The following is a 17,732-nucleotide window of genomic DNA, read 5'->3' as shown; positions in this document are numbered from 1 at the left end:
CTTCTCAACCTATACACTTATGATCTGAAATTATATCCCCAAATCCATCTGGACAGCCCCAATGCGTAAATTCTCAAATGGCGCCTATTACAAGCCAACGACCCCAACTAACACATGTTGACTGTGTTTACCTATGATCCTATACAGCTCTCAGATGCCTTTTGATTAGGTTTGCACTATCTAAATATATATATATATATATATATATATATATACATATATATATATATATATATATATATATATATATATATATATATATATATATATATATATATATATATATATATATATGAAGAACGCGGCTCCTCTCAAAGAAAGGAGCAGGAACCTCTGCGGGGATTTTCAAGGCAAAACATCTTTATTGCAAAATGAATGGCGGATGCATTTCGGCCGGTGTGGCCTCTTCAGCGCCTGCGGTAGTGGAAACGGGAGTCCTCACGCTCTGCAGTATAGAGTGCACCCCTCCGCACTGGATTGGTGCAAATGTTAGCTCCGCCCCTCAGCAGGATCCTCAGGTGATAGTGTTCAGGGTCCGAGATGATCAGCGGACTCCAAAGCCCAGGATGCAACAGTGGCTCCCAGGTGAGTAATGCTGGGGGGCGGTCTGTGTGAGGGGGGCTCTGCAAAACGTTGATGCCCGCAAGATGAAACAAAGAATCTCGCCCTGGATCCTCTTGACCCCAACAACCGAAAGTCCAAGCACAAAGTGTAGCGTGAGCAGGAGGTGCATACAACCCGCCCTGGCTGAGAAAATGTCTCGCAATATCGCTGCAGGTGCTAGGGCTGTCGGCGGGTCTGGAAACATTCAGCAACCTGAAGAAACACGCAGTGCCGGAGCAAAGTCCAGAAGCTCCAGACCACTAGTGAAGAGGGGGCTCCTGAATTGCGCCTCTGGGAAGCGCGAACAATGTGAAGAACGCGGCTCCTCTCAAAGAAAGGAGCAGGAACCTCTGCGGGGATTTTCAAGGCAAAACATCTTTATTGCAAAATGAATGGCGGATGCATTTCGGCCGGTGTGGCCTCTTCAGCGCCTGCGGTAGTGGAAACGGGAGTCCTCACGCTCTGCAGTATAGAGTGCACCCCTCCGCACTGGATTGGTGCAAATGTTAGCTCCGCCCCTCAGCAGGATCCTCAGGTGATAGTGTTCAGGGTCCGAGATGATCAGCGGACTCCAAAGCCCAGGATGCAACAGTGGCTCCCAGGTGAGTAATGCTGGGGGGCGGTCTGTGTGAGGGGGGCTCTGCAAAACGTTGATGCCCGCAAGATGAAACAAAGAATCTCGCCCTGGATCCTCTTGACCCCAACAACCGAAAGTCCAAGCACAAAGTGTAGCGTGAGCAGGAGGTGCATACAACCCGCCCTGGCTGAGAAAATATCTCGCAATATCGCTGCAGGTGCTAGGGCTGTCGGCGGGTCTGGAAACATTCAGCAACCTGAAGAAACACGCAGTGCCGGAGCAAAGTCCAGAAGCTCCAGACCACTAGTGAAGAGGGGGCTCCTGAATTGCGCCTCTGGGAAGCGCGAACAATGTGAAGAACGCGGCTCCTCTCAAAGAAAGGAGCAGGAACCTCTGCGGGGATTTTCAAGGCAAAACATCTTTATTGCAAAATGAATGGCGGATGCATTTCGGCCGGTGTGGCCTCTTCAGCGCCTGCGGTAGTGGAAACGGGAGTCCTCACGCTCTGCAGTATAGAGTGCACCCCTCCGCACTGGATTGGTGCAAATGTTAGCTCCGCCCCTCAGCAGGATCCTCAGGTGATAGTGTTCAGGGTCCGAGATGATCAGCGGACTCCAAAGCCCAGGATGCAACAGTGGCTCCCAGGTGAGTAATGCTGGGGGGCGGTCTGTGTGAGGGGGGCTCTGCAAAACGTTGATGCCCGCAAGATGAAACAAAGAATCTCGCCCTGGATCCTCTTGACCCCAACAACCGAAAGTCCAAGCACAAAGTGTAGCGTGAGCAGGAGGTGCATACAACCCGCCCTGGCTGAGAAAATGTCTCGCAATATCGCTGCAGGTGCTAGGGCTGTCGGCGGGTCTGGAAACATTCAGCAACCTGAAGAAACACGCAGTGCCGGAGCAAAGTCCAGAAGCTCCAGACCACTAGTGAAGAGGGGGCTCCTGAATTGCGCCTCTGGGAAGCGCGAACAATGTGAAGAACGCGGCTCCTCTCAAAGAAAGGAGCAGGAACCTCTGCGGGGATTTTCAAGGCAAAACATCTTTATTGCAAAATGAATGGCGGATGCATTTCGGCCGGTGTGGCCTCTTCAGCGCCTGCGGTAGTGGAAACGGGAGTCCTCACGCTCTGCAGTATAGAGTGCACCCCTCCGCACTGGATTGGTGCAAATGTTAGCTCCGCCCCTCAGCAGGATCCTCAGGTGATAGTGTTCAGGGTCCGAGATGATCAGCGGACTCCAAAGCCCAGGATGCAACAGTGGCTCCCAGGTGAGTAATGCTGGGGGGCGGTCTGTGTGAGGGGGGCTCTGCAAAACGTTGATATTTACATATCTAAATATATAGAGTAAAACTCTTCAGCCTCGCAATTCCTTTTCACAGGATACAAAAGAAGAGCACGGACCGCAATAAATGCAATTCCTTCTGTTTTATTGAATAATAATACAACTAGATGGGGCAGCCATGACGAGTTTCGTCCCAAGCCTGGGATTTGATCACATGATATATATATATATATATATATATATATTTGTTACCAAGCACATTCCTCACAATAAAGGACGGCACCGACTCCGTGAGTTGCTTAAGATTGAAGTTTATTTTCAGATATATTGTTCCAAATGAGTGGAAGAGCTTGGCCCAGGTCTCTCCAAAACATATGTCTTTACTCCAATTTTATAAAAAGCTTTTTCAAGATTACTAATATATAAGAATATATATAAATATATTCCAACAACAGAGTTTGCACCGTGTGGAAAGAGCCACTCTGCTGGGTTAACATCCTTAGTTCAAGCGTGAAGTGCAGCATGGAGGGCAGTGCTCACAATCCAAATTCTCAGCCAAACGTGTTACAGGAATTCTCCCTTGATCACTGGCAACAGGAATCACACAATGGATGTTTGAAAAAACCACCATTTTATTTTCTAGTAAGCCCCGCCCACTGGCCTCTGAGCATTAAGGTTGACGTGGTTTTTTACATATCCTTCCCAAGTGGGCTCCATAGGACCTTTAGCCATGGCTACAGCTCAAATGGCTTAACAGAATTACACCAAATTTGGCAGAGAGGTAGTCCTCAGTTCCGACTTGTGCCTTTCGCATATCAGGTGTCAATCTGTTCTGTAGTTTCTTTGAAAATTATGGTTAAAGTCATTTATATATCTATGGGCGCGGAGGATGCGCGGATTGTGCGAGGATTGGCCTCGTAGGATAAGCGCACCGTCCCAAGCACGCACTCTATTCTAATTGGCTGTCAAGCAGTTGTAAACATTCGAAATCAGGAACTGTTGGCAGCCTTTTTGTGCCTCGGTTGAAGCGAGGCAGAGGAAGTCATTCAAATATGTGTGGAACGTGTGAAAAGGGGGCAGAGTAGACACACCCTGAGCCCCTAGGCCTGCACAGGGGGTCACATAAGGACCCGAAGGGCCAAAAAAACAAAAAAAGAAAGATAGTATTCTTTTTTTTAAAGTCGCGGGATGCGCGTAGGATTCGCGCATTTCGCTGCCGAAAAAGAAAGAAGCATGTATTTTTGAGATATACATCAAGCTTGTGTATAGATGTTGGGTGGCTCTAAAAAGAGCCCTTGTGTTTATTGAAAGATTTTAGTACTTACAAGTAAGTACTGATGCAGAGTCTAAAGCACATGAGAAAGACTCTGTTCCCTTCATCTCTAAAATGTACAGCATCTCTCCTATAGATGCCATGCATATCGAAACGCAGATTTTTGTGGTATATGGATACCATTCTATAGTCTTGGAGAAAAGTAGAAACAGATTTATTCACATTTTTTCCTAGCTTTCTCAATCTGTGGACAAAGTAGATTGCAGTAGTTCTATTTCTGCCTTTGGCATATGTTAGAATCGACAAAGGGAGTTTGGGGGAAAAGTGAAATTAAACAGAAAATAAATGATTGGTTGTTTGACAACATTCTACACAGAAAACTAGGGTGCATGTTTCTGTTTTTTAAAAGCATGATTCTTATTGGTTATTAGAACGTGATTGAAAACAACATTACGTAGGATAAGGTAGTATATTGAGAAGTCGAGCACCCTTGCTGTTTTTTTTAGCAACATTGTGTGATGAACTTTTGCATTCTGCGGGAGCCAGTATTTCTTTTTTGCATGGGCAGATGCTAATTTGTATATGGAAATGCAACCTGCTTTGGATTTTGAAAGTGAGAATAGATTTCACTGCTCTGTCTTTTCAAAATGCAAAGTATGTTTGCTATGGGAGGGCTGGAGTCATGAGAGTCCCGCTCTGTCAAAGCTAACAGCAGTATAGGTGGGGTAGGCACCCCGGGACACTGCAGGAGCCGGTCATAGTAGTTTCCAGGGCCCTCGAGGACACTAGGCGGAGGGCCACGCAGTCTGCCTCTCGTAATACACAAATTCCCGGGGGTGGTGATTCCCGGTGATTGAGGGTGATTGTTGAGGCTCACAGACTTGTAATTTTGTTGGGGCGGGTTGGATGCGAAAGTGGTGCAAGGGGGTTGTAAATCTGGTACACAGTGTTTTATTTTACTTGGCTTTCCTTTCTGTCATGTAGAGAATCCAGGGTAAATATAACGGTTTCTGTACAGCCAGTAACTTTTAACCCTACCCCCAAATGGCTTTCGAGCTGTTACTATAGTAACAGTTCATGGAACACTTATGTGAGCACAGAGGTTATAAGTTCACCACACTATGTTGCTAATGGCATTGTACTTTTTATTCTTTTGAATTGGAACCCTAATTGTAGCTATACACTCTGGTAAAGATCTGGTGAAGAGCTAGCCTTATAAATATCATTTTTATAGTGGACTGCTACCCCTACCAAAAAAAAGACGTAATAACTTTTTTTATCAACTTTTATTAACACATAAAATTACTGGAAGTATAACTAAATGATAACAATACAACAAATAACAGATCCATAACTTTAACAAAACAATATAACAAACAACATATAATATGGACTCCAATAGAAGTAGTGTACTTACTCTGCAAAAAAAAATCCCGGAATTGACCATGGGAGGGGGGGGCGACGTGGCCCCCTTCCCAAAATAAAATGTAATACTGATACTCCGCTTATTGTCATCGTACCATAAGCGCAGCCTTCTGATCACGTACTGAATGCTAATTGGCTGTCAAGTGCTTGTCAACATTATAAACTTGAAACTGTTGGCAGCCATTTTATGCCTCAGTAGAAGGGAGGCTGAAGAATCGTGTGAAATGTGAGTTTAAAACGTGAAAAGAGGGAGGGTAGACACACCCTGACCCTCTAGGTCTGCTCAGGTGGTTCCACAAGTACCCCTTTGCCCCAATTTCTTTTTGTATTTTTGGTAAAATCGTGGGGTGCCCGTATGATCCGCCCATTCTAGCGATACAAAATAAAAAGGGACGTGGGCTTTCACACGTCTTTGGTAATTTGCATTCTTTCAACTGAGGCACTGGGCCAGGGACAGACTAATTTGCATGTAGCCAGGTTCTGAGCTGGGATGGTGCAGTGAGCTAAAAAACGGTGATGGATCAAGCCCTGATCTGTTGACTGGGTACGAGTGTTCTGCTTAATTCAGATACTCTGTCCATCACAACCCCCCTTTTCTGAATCGTTTTGTCCACCATAAGCGTGGAAGGGTATGCTCAGACATGAGTCCCTTACTCACTGCACCATCAGGATTCAAGCAAGCCGGGCCGAAGATGGCTGTAATGCCAGAAACCGGTCCCCGGAAGCTTGTTTCCTTTCCAGTAAAAGAATTGGCTTGGTAGTTTGGTCTGCCCTGTTCCCATGATGCACTGGGCCAGGGACAGACTAATTTGCATGTAGCCAGGTTCTGAGCTGGGATGGTACAGTGAGCTAAAAAACGGTGATGGATCAAGCCCTGAACTGTTGACTGGGTACGAGTGTTCTGCTTAATTCAGATACTCTGTCCATCACCACCCCCATTTTCTGAATCATTTTTTCCACCATAAGCGTGGAAGGGTATGCTCAGACATGAGTCCCTTGCTCACTGCACCATCAGGATTCAAGCAAGCCGGGCCGAAGACGGCTGTAATGCCAGAAACCGGTCCTCGGAAGCTTGTTTCCTTCCCAGTTTAAGAATTGGCTTGGTAGTTTGGTCTGCCCTGTTCCCATGATGCACTGGGCCAGGGACAGACTAATTTGCATGTAGCCAGGTTCTGAGCTGGGATGGTGCAGTGAGCTAAAAAACAGTGATGGATCAATCCCTGATCTGTTGACTGGGTACGAGTGTTCTGTTTAATTCAGATACTCTGTCCATCACCACCCCCTTTTCTGAATCGTTTTGTCCACCATAAGCGTGGAAGGGTATACTCAGATGTGAGTCCCTTGCTCACTGCACCATCAGGATTCAAGCAAGCCGGGCCGAAGACGGCTGTAATGCCAGAAACCGGTTCGCCGGAAGCTTGTTTCCTTCCCAGTATAAGAATTGGCTTGGTAGTTTGGTCTGCCCTGTTCCCATGATGCACTGGGCCAGGGACAGACTAATTTGCATGTAGCCAGGTTCTGAGCTGGGATGGTGCAGTGAGCTAAAAAACGGTGATGGATCAAGCCCTGATCTGTTGACTGGGTACGAGTGTTCTGTTTAATTCAGATACTCTGTCCATCACCACACCCTTTTCTGAATCGTTTTGTCCTCCATTAGCGTGGAAGGGTATACTCAGATGTGAGTCCCTTGCTCACTGCACCATCAGGATTCAAGCAAGCCGGGCCGAAGACGGCTGTAATGCCAGAAACCGGTCCCAAGAAGCTTGTTTCCTTCCCAGTATAAGAATTGGCTAGGTAGTTTGGTCTGCCCTGTTCCCATGATGCACTGGGCCAGGGACAGACTAATTTGCATGTAGCCAGGTTCTGAGCTGGGATGGTGCAGTGATCTAAAAAACGGTGATGGATCAAGCCCTGATCTGTTGACTGGGTACGAGTGTTCTGTTTAATTCAGATACTCTGTCCATCACCACCCCCTTTTCTGAATAGCATCTTTTAGCCCAGCACTGACCCTGAAAGGTAGTTCCAAGCATACTTACAAGTAACTTGTATTTCCTTCCATAGGAATCCCATTCCTATAAAAAAAAGAATACATTTAGATTTGCGGGTCAGGCTCTAGGGATGGGGTCCATGGCCTAAAAAAATAAAAATAAGGGGGGACCACACAATGTAATGTAAATTAAAAAAATAAATATCCAAAAATAAATAGTTTAAAAAAAATGTGTAAATCAGTATCAAAAAAATAAATATAAGAATAAAGATATTTAAAAATTGTCATTTACAAAACCTTTAAAATTCACTGAAAAAAACATAGGTTTCAGACATGTTATAGTTAGGAATTAGCATTTAAAAAACGTTTGAAATTCACTGAAAAAACAATTATTGCTACTGTTACAAAAGTCCTTCCTGATATTGATAGTTGAGTTGCTACAAAATGTTTTATTAAAGTGTCCAATTTTCTCCCATCAATTGTACAACGTTGCATCATTCAAATTATTTATTGTCCATATCTTTGTATAAATAATGTTGATAACATTTCTGATTTGCATTGGCTACACTCCATGTTTTGATGTGCTGCTATAACTAATGTATTGAAGGACACTGATTTACAGTCCGGTAATGTCAAATATAGAAATCTTTCAGTGTCTACATTAGTGCTACATGGATACATACAATTTTCACAATGATGTTCCCATTGGTAACAAAGGCCAAAAATATTTTCAATTTCTACGCCTTCATTTTTCAATACGGTAAGCATATACATTAGAAATTCCTGAGCATCTTGTTGGATATTCTGCGTAAATTGTGTAGGACCAGAACATACATCCAAATGATTATGAACATCACAAACGCTTTGTATTTTACTTGTATCAGTTCTCAATTTTTCATAAATGGAATGCAACAAGGAACAAAAGCTTTTTTCCCGATTCTCCATAATTTGCTGTTGTAAACCTTCAAGAAAAAAAAAACATTGACCACTACATTAGCATAGCAGTTAACACCTGAACTATTTTCAAACTGATAACCAACGATCTCTTCAACAGTGTCCTTTTTCTTTTGTCTTGCAATGACAACATTATCTTGTTTTTTTTCCTTCTCTATACCTTCTCTACAGATATTCTCATACCTTCGATTTTGACCTACTACACGCTTTTCAAATACTGGATATTGACGTAAATTCAGAGCATATGTTCTTCTTAACCAATTATACTTTTTTACACAGTTTACATCTGCAGTAACCTTTGTGTCATCAGAATCAATCAAAAACAAACCCGATAAAGTTCTGACTCGCGACAAAGCAACATAAGCCATACCCTCTTTGAACACAGTATTTCCAATGTTCACCAAAGCACTGTCTACACTTAAACCTTGAAATTTTTGAATAGTGAGTGCATATGTGAGAAAAACTGAAAACTGTTTTCTACGGACATATACATCTTTAGCATCAAAAAACGAACTGAACAACAACCAATTTGTTTCACTTTTTCAATCTGATCAAATTGAATTTGTAAAAATTCAATACAACAACAAAGGAGTTTATAAAGCGCTTGGTGACGCCATCACGGCGTGTCCCCGCGCTGTGGAAAAGAAGTCAGGTGCATAGTAGGGAGTTACAGGGAAAACAGGTGAGTTTTTAAGCTTTACCTGAAGGCAGTCTCTGAGTCCGCTAGTCTGATCTCCATGGGGAGAGCATTCCATTCCCTGGCGGCCATAACCCGAAAAGAGCGGCCACCCATTCTGGCCTTCCTAATACGAGGTACTGTGAGCAAGCCAGTTCCCCTGGAGCGAAGAGTTCTATTGGGCTCATAGGGAATGGCTAAGTCATTCATATAGGAAGGAGCTTTTTGGGAGATGATCCTGTGGCACATTAGTAATGCTTTAAAGAGAATTCTCTTTTTTATGGGTAGCCAGTGGAGGGTATCTAGAGCAGGTTTGGATGGAGCTCTCTTGGGAAGTCTAAGGACTAGACGTGCTGCTGTGTTCTGCAGGACTTGAAGTCTCCTGATGTTATTTTGCGATGTTCCGAGCAGAAGCACATTCCCATAGTCTATTCTAGAAGTCACGAGCGCCTGTGTCATAGTGCGCCTTGCTTCAAGAGGGAGGAGATCCAGGGTACGGTTAAGGGTCTTCAAGACCCCATAGCATTTACCGACCACCCTGTTCACATGGCAGTCGTAGGAGAGTTTAGGGTCAACCCAAATCCCCAGATTTTTGGCTGCTTCACAGGGGGTGGGTATCGGCCCCAGACATGAAGGCCACCACTCCTTGGTCCAGCTCGAATCCCTACCTCCCATAACAAGAACCTCTGTTTTCGAGCCATTAAGCTTCAGGCAGTGTTGGGTCATCCAACCTGCCAGAGCTTGCATGCAGGATTTAAAGTTGTCTGGAGAGACAGAGGGGGCTTGGGATAGGGAGATGAGAAGTTGGGTATCGTCGGCATATGAGACTAATTCAATGCCGAACGATTGAACCACTTCAGCCAGAGGGGCCATATACAGGTTGAACAGGGTGGGGCTCAGGGCAGAGCCCTGAGGCACCCCCTGTTCCAAGGCAATGCTGTCAGAGAGAAAAGCACCTCTCTGAACCTGAAAGCAGCGGCTGGTGAGAAAAGCCTTCAGCCAGCCCAATGCTTCCTGGGTGACCCCGGCTTTGTTCAGACACTGTAGCAAGATGGAGTGTGCTACAGTGTCGAACGCCGCACTCAGGTCCAGCATTATGAGTGCCATGGTCTGTCCTGCATCTACACCTGCCCGTAGAGTTTCTGTCGCTCTCAGTAGGGCGGTTTCGGTAGAATAACCTGCCCTGAATCCTGATTGGGAGCTGTGAAAAGCACCATTTGATTCTAGATGGGCCATAAGTTGGCTATTAGCTATTTTCTCAGCCACCTTCGCTAAGTAAGGTAGCAGCGAGATGGGCCGAAGGTTTTCCAGAGTGTCCTGACTGATGTTGGGTTTTTTTCTTTATCGGCAGCACAATAGCTTTTTTCCATTCCATAGGGAGGGTGGCCGTAGAGAAAGAAAGTTGGAGGATGTGCCTGAAGTGATACTCAAGGACCTCTAGACTGGCTGTAAGTATCCTGGGGGGGGCAGGGTCCCGAGGAGAGCCAGACTTTATACTCCTACAGATGCTGGTAAGAGCAGTAGTGTGAGGAACAGAGAAACTGGTCAGGCATTTTTTAGCATGGATGAGCTCCAGATTTTCAGTAAAGTCAGATCCTGATGGCATGTCGGTGGAGAAATTAGAATAGATGGTAGTGATTTTATTAGCAAAGTATTTGGCAATATCATTGCATTTCGCCACCGAGTCATTAAGGGCATTACTCTCGTTGGTGGCTACCGAGATTTCCTTAAAAATTTTAAAAAGCTGCTTAGAGGAGTTTTCTGCTTCACCTATACGAGTCTTATAGTGTAGAGCTTTGGCGGAACGAATCAATTTATAATATCTTGCTTGCTCTTTTTTATAGTGGTCTTTAGCAGTGGGACAGAAATTGACACGCCAATCTCGTTCCAGTTTTTTACAGGCGATTTTGGCATCTTGAAGTTCAGATGTAAACCATGGGGAAGGTTTCCTCAATTTCTTGTTGGTCACTGATCTTCGGATGGGAGCAGTTTCATCAAGGGCAGTGAGGATAGTATTTTTTAGACAAGTATAGGCGGTCTCACAGTCGGAGCCTTTGGGGGGTCCAGCCAGTTCAAGCTTGTCAGCAAACGTATTAGGATTAAAATTTTTCCATTTGCGACAGCGATAGGTCTGCAGGTTTTCATTCTTAACTACAGTATCAGTTGCTAATATGTGTAAGGGAATCACAAAATGGTCAGACCAAGGCACGGGAACAGGAGGAAGCACTTTTACTCCGTTCCAGTTGCTAAATACTGGATCAAGCAGGTGACCCTGTCTATGAGTGGGGCTTTGATGTTTAAGATCTAGCTGCAGAGACAGTAATTCTGCTTGTATGCTGATGGCGTCTTTGTCCCCAGCATCATCAAAGTGTATATTCATATCACCTAACACCAAAAGTCTAGATTTCCTTAAAGCAAGATGGGCTGTGGCCTCTATAAGGCTGCACGTGAAATCAAACAGTCTTCCATCTTTATTCGGATAATTAACAAAATCCACAACATTGCCCATTGCTCCATTAACTAAACATTTTTCTACATCCAAATTACGCCTTAAAATTACCTGACAGTTTCTACATGCATATAGATTATTTTCTAAACCATCAGTTTTAGATATAGATTATTCTAAAGAATCCAATTTTGTTTTCAGTTTTTCTGTCAAAATAATAGTGATTCCTTCATGCTCTATTTTATTGATGTAATGTAATTCCTTTAATGTTATGTGCTGTCAACCCAGTTGGAGCAGTTACAACATAAGACAAATGTGAATCAGTTGTTTTCTGTAGATAACTGGTGATTACTTTAATTAAGAAATGTTTTTCCTGTTCCAGCTTGTCCACTCACATACATTCGGATAGGTTGAAATGATGTGCATGTGCATTCTTTCTTTTCATGAACAAATCCATGGTCAATCTGTTGTCTCACTTGGTGCTATATTTCTTTCTGTTCAACATTTCGTTGTTCTTCCACGTTTGCTAAGTCTGCTACATCTTCTTGAGCTTGATGCATTGCTTTTTCCAGCTCATTCATGGCGATTGCTGCTTCATTTTCAACAATTAGTTGTCCTAGTGGATCTTGACTCAGCGCAGCAGAACTTTAACTGTCTTGAGAACTGTCTCTAGCAATCTCAGCTGAAATTGTAGCTTCTTGATCAATTTCATCTTTCAACATTTTCACTTAATTTAAAAAAGCAGTGCATTGTATGGTATCTTTACAAGCATTGAAAGAATCTTTATAGCTCTGAAAATCTCCAAGTAATTTCAATTCTGAACGCCAAGGTTTGAACAGTTGCAAAAAGGCTAAATAGTAAAATTCCCTTTTATCTGCTGTGTCTCAACTTAGTTTCCTGTGATTAATCAATTTTCCTTTCATTTGTTTCACCAAAAATCCTTCAGAATCAATCACTCTATATTTTCCAACATTGATGTTCTCTGTAGTATTCCGTTTAAAAGTGTAGGTTTGCAGCACTTTATAGAGACACATGTTCTCAAGATGATGACTTCTGTTTTGGTAATATATGTCCAACATATTCATTTTCAAAATATCTGTACTTTCTGGATCTTTTTCTGCTAAATATTCAATTTCTTGAACAGATTTCAGTACCCAATTTCGCATTGCTGCAAGACCTAGACTCACCAAACATATTCATCTAGATTTGGAGTATAGACTTGCAGATGAAAACCGATCTGAGAATTTTAATAATAAACCTCACTGAAATCTGAACCTTTCACAGAAGCCAAAAGGCGTGTGATGGTTGTGGCTGTTCCACTCCAAGGCTGACCTGGTCTGTATGTTTCGCGTGAAATCTGATGCCATTTGTTGTCTGGAGGTGCATGTTGCAGCATCTCTATGTGATTGTCACCATATTTGTGCCTGTGATGCTCCTATTTCTCGATGCGATAACATCTTCAAACTGAAACTGTATAATTTCTTACTTAGAGTCTTTTCATGAGAAATCTCTTCCCACATTTCTTTCAGTTCCGTCTTTTCTGATTTTGTAATGTAGGACGTTACATATCGAGCAACAGCAATGGAATTGTCCGCAACGTACTGAATATCCATGTTAGCATTCCACATGGACAGAACAGATTAACTGGATTGTAGTCATTTATGTATTTTGACTCTTCGCTTCTTCTTACGTTGTAGGTATTTTTTGTCGACTTTCTTGTGATGGTATGTCGCATAGATGACATAAAACTGTTCACTCTTCCTTTGGATATTACAGGACGTGGAAATGCAAAACGACATTTGGTATAGAACTTATCATTAGACTTATACTTTCGTCGACAGTATTTTCCACATCAATGGCTTTGGAATCGTAACACTTGTTGTCTTAATTTGTTTTCTTCTGTGCTTTTCGGTACAGCACATGTTGCATATTCTTAAATAAAAGACAAAACAGTATCATCCAAATCTGTTCCAAATTTAGGGGCGTCCTTGTTCCATAACAAAATATATATGAGGAGCACCTCTTGCTTGATACTCCTTTCTCCAAAAGAAATCCACAACTTCTCCAAGAGGAGGATTTTTTTATTGCAGATAAAAGACATCATAGCTTCAAATCTATGATTGAAATACCTGCATACATTAACAGGATCCAAAGAGCACAATTCTCCAGGTGTCTTGTTTTCAATATTTTTTATATTGGAATTTGGCTCTTGAAGAAATTCAAGTAAATCATCCCAAGCGTACTCAGCACAGCTTAGGGTAAGGAACCAGGTAGGAATTCCTAAGTTCCGTAGCATACATTTCAGTTCTCCATGACGACGGTACCAATATTCATTAGTCCCACGCTGACATGCCATCAGATTAATCAGCTGAGATTCTAAATGATCATCTCTATGATGCACTTTATCCATAAAACCCTTTGCAGATACATTTTGCAGATGTACTCCAGTTTTTAAAATGTGATTAACTGCATATGAAAGTCCAGACAAGTCACTTTCAAACAAAAGATGAAATATATAAGGGATACATTTTCGAAATCTTGAATCTTCTGCATATAATCTTGTCCGATATTCAGCTACAGGAATCTGCACAGGACATTCATCATATCGTCCACCTTTTCCTGTTGGAAACCACTGCGGAAAACAACGAGCTTCCAAGTTCTCTTCCCATACACTCATGGGACTTCCCTTTGCTTTTTTCATTTAGAACAACTCAATAGTGTTCCCCATCACTTTTTTGAATAAAGTGTATATACACTGTAATGTGCATAAACTTCTTCACATCTTGACCACTTTTTTAATTTATCCACTTGATGTTTCAGTATCTTCTGGTAAAAGTATTTCATCGTCTCCCATATAAACATTTTTATAGTACTTATTGTTTTTTATCAAATACAAAGTTGCCTTCTGTACTTTCCTAACATCCACTAAATCCTGCCAGATTTTCTTACTCTTAGTAGGCACACCATCAACTAGAATAACTAGTGGTTCACTTTCTACACTCTACACCAATAGTTTCAATATGTTTCTTTAAATCTAACGGTAAATACACAACTCTTCCTTTTAATCCTCTTTGTAAATCTGAAGGAGGCAAGTTATCTGTTTTAGGCTCCATATGAACAATAGCCTGAAACGGGTGCACACATTGAATGAGAATAGACTCATAGGTATTCCCAGTCTGTGCCCTAAATCCTGGCTCACTGCATGAGTACATGCATACTGACTGAATGATAACAATATTATAAGGAGAAACAGTGGGTGAAGCCATAATTGATTGAGTTTTATTTTAGTGAATGGATTAGTACATGGTACTGAAATAGTCACTATGGGATTGCAAGAGCACTCACAGGGTGTTTGCTGGAGTGTATGGATACTAACTAGGGAATTGTAGGTCTGAAACACAAGTGTGAAGATGGTTAGACTACTACATGCATAGTGCATAGGAGGAGTTTGAAGCAGTCTGTGCCCTAAATCCTAGCTCACTGCATGAGTACATGCACACTGACTGAATGATTACAGTACTGTAAGGAGAGAATTCATAATTCATTAAGTATTACTTTAGTGAATGGTTTAGTACATGGTACAGAAAGAGTCACTAATGGATTGCAACAGCAGTCACAGCGTGTTTGCTGGAGTGTATGGATACTAACTGGGGAATTTTAGGCCTGAAAGACAAGTGTGAAGGTGGTTAGACCACTACATGCATAGTGCATAGGAGTTTGAAACAGTCCGTGCCCTAAATAAGGGGAAACAGTGGGTGAATTCATAATTGATTTAGTTTTATTTTAGTGAATGGATTAGTACATGGTACTGAAAGAGTCACTATGGGATTGCAAGAGCACTCACTGGGTGTTTGCTGGAGTGTATGGATACTAACTGGGGAATTGTAGGCCTGAAACACAAGTGTGAAGATGGTTAGATTACTAGATGCATAGTGCATAGGCGTTTGAAGCAGTCCGTGCCCTAAATCCTGGCTCACTGCATGAGTATATGCACACTGACTGAATAATTACAGTATTATAAGGAGAGACAGTGGGTGAATTCATAATTGATTGAGTTCTACTTCAGTGAATGGATTAGTACATGATGCTGAAAGGTCACTATAGGATTGCAACAGCAGAACAGGGTTTCTCTCACAATGGTTCCCAAAAGCACACAGATTCAAAGTGTGATTCTAGTCAGGCAACACTATTCACTAGTCTACAAAAAGGTAAGTTGACTGCACACATTCCACATATTTCAGTACTGCAATTTAGTGTTAAAGCCTAACTCATTTTCCAAATACATAAGCAATGTCTATTTTCTAAGTCTACCAAAACAGAAAGGTTTTTAAGCACTTATGTGTCTGCAAAGACGTCAAGAAACCAAGTTATTCTGTCACAATTTTATCAAATGCACACTGACTCACAGTGTGATTTCAGACAAATAACAGCATCCCTTGCACTTTAGCAAAAAACATTTACTACTGTGGAACATGTGACGTAACTGCACACATCCCACATATTTTTGGAATGCACTGTACTGTGGAAGCCTTACTCATTTTGCAAATACATAAGCAATAACTGCTTTCAAATTCTACCATAACTTGGCAACTGTATACGTTTTTAACCAGTTATATGTCTGCAAACACATGAAACACTCACAGGCTTCTCTCACAACAGTTCCCAAATGTACACACACTCACAGTGTGATTCTAGACAATTAACAGCATTCCTTACACATTAGCAAAAAACATTTACTAGTCTGTAACAGGTGACATAACTGCACACATTCCACAGATTTTAGAAATACACTGTACTGTGGAAGCCTTACTCATTTTGCAAATACATAAGCAATAATACTTTTTCTAAACCAATAAGAATCATGCTTTAAAATTTTTTTTAAAATGCAACCTTTTTTTCAGACTAGAATGATATCAAACAGCCAATCACTTCTTTTCTTTTTTCAAAACTGCATCTTATACACAATTTTAGAAAACTCTTACTTCTCAAACTGCCATGTTACATACAGAGACCATCTGAGTGCATCCAGACCTCCCTTTAAGATGCTTAGAGTGTGGATTGTGGAACACATCTATATTTTCTGGAGCCAAGTGTACGCAGAAAATAAAGCCATTGACAAAGACCTAGATTTGCCAAATGTAGATATTAAATGGATTGGACAAAGAGGGTTAAAGTGGCATCAATTAATACATCTCCAACACCCTGACCTCATAATTGTGCACTGTTGTGGTTATGACCTAGGCACTTTGACTGGGGTAGGTCTGGAAATGCTTATAAAGAACACCTTTACAGAATTGATGTCACTTTTCCCCCAAACTGCCTTTGTCTATTCTAACATATGCCAAAGCCAGAAATGGAACTGGTCCAATCAATTTTGTACATATATTGAGAAAGCAAGGAAGCATGTCAATAAATCTGTTTCTGCTTTTCTCAGAGATTATAGGATGGGGTCCATTTACCACAAAAATCTGCATTTCAATATGGATGGCATCTATAGGAGAGATAGTGTACATTTTATAGATGAGGGTAACAGAGTCTTCCTCTTGAAATTTAGACTCTGCATAGCTACTTACTTATAGGTACCAACATCTCTCAATAAACACAAGGGCTCTTTTTAGAGTCATCCAAGAACTAAACACAAAAGCTTGATGCATATCTGAATATTTTTTGTTGTTGCTTGGAGTCGCGCACCCAACGCGTCATAGTCGTGCACCTAACGCATAGAAGTCGTGCACCCAAAGCATAGAAGTCATGCACCAAACAAGTTGGAGTTGCGCGCCCTACACGTTATGAGTCGTGCATCTAACGCATGCAAACCAGGGGGCCGCGCTGAGTGCCGCGCTGGGTGTGCGACTCCTAATTTTACCGTAAAGAAATAAATAGCCTCTATCACTAATTTCTACTATCCCCGGGGACCCCATCCACAGGGGCTTATACAAACGTTGGAGACCATGGGGGCGAGCCCCAATACCCCAAGCCAGCTCCCCACGTCCTTCAGGAGCCGGCATTGCTTTTCCACATGGGGAGCAGTTAACATGTAGCTCCCCGTGTGGAAAAGCAGTATGGTTTGAATTTTGAAAGAGAGAGATGGTAACATCGAGAAAGGCGTCCGCCGAAACGCGTCTGGTTGCCGTGAGTCCACAAAATAAACATTTGGACTCGCCCCCAAGTGTGCTTGTGTGAAAAGGAGCATACACGGAGATTGTAGCAGCTATTTATATATATATATATATATATATATATATATATATATATATATATATATATATATATATTCAAGCAGCAGTATGGCGCAAAGCTTCAGTGGCCTCTCACAGCGGCGGGCCTCGGACGGGATTGCCAATCCCTCCACATTCCACCAAACTTGTTCACAATTCACAAGAACGATGTCCAGGCCACAGATTTTTTTCCAAAACTGGATTTAATCACAGCCCTACTCGACGCGTTTCGGGAATCACCTTCCCTTTCTCACGAGTACAAGAGTCTGTTTGCATCCAACATTTAAAGTAAAT

The sequence above is a fragment of the Lissotriton vulgaris genome, chromosome 2_1 (assembly GCF_964263255.1).
Source record: "Lissotriton vulgaris chromosome 2_1, aLisVul1.2, whole genome shotgun sequence".
NCBI classification, from domain to species: domain Eukaryota; kingdom Metazoa; phylum Chordata; class Amphibia; order Caudata; family Salamandridae; genus Lissotriton; species Lissotriton vulgaris.
The sequence above is the reverse complement of the archived record's forward strand: the minus strand, read 5'-3'. Positions refer to the sequence as shown.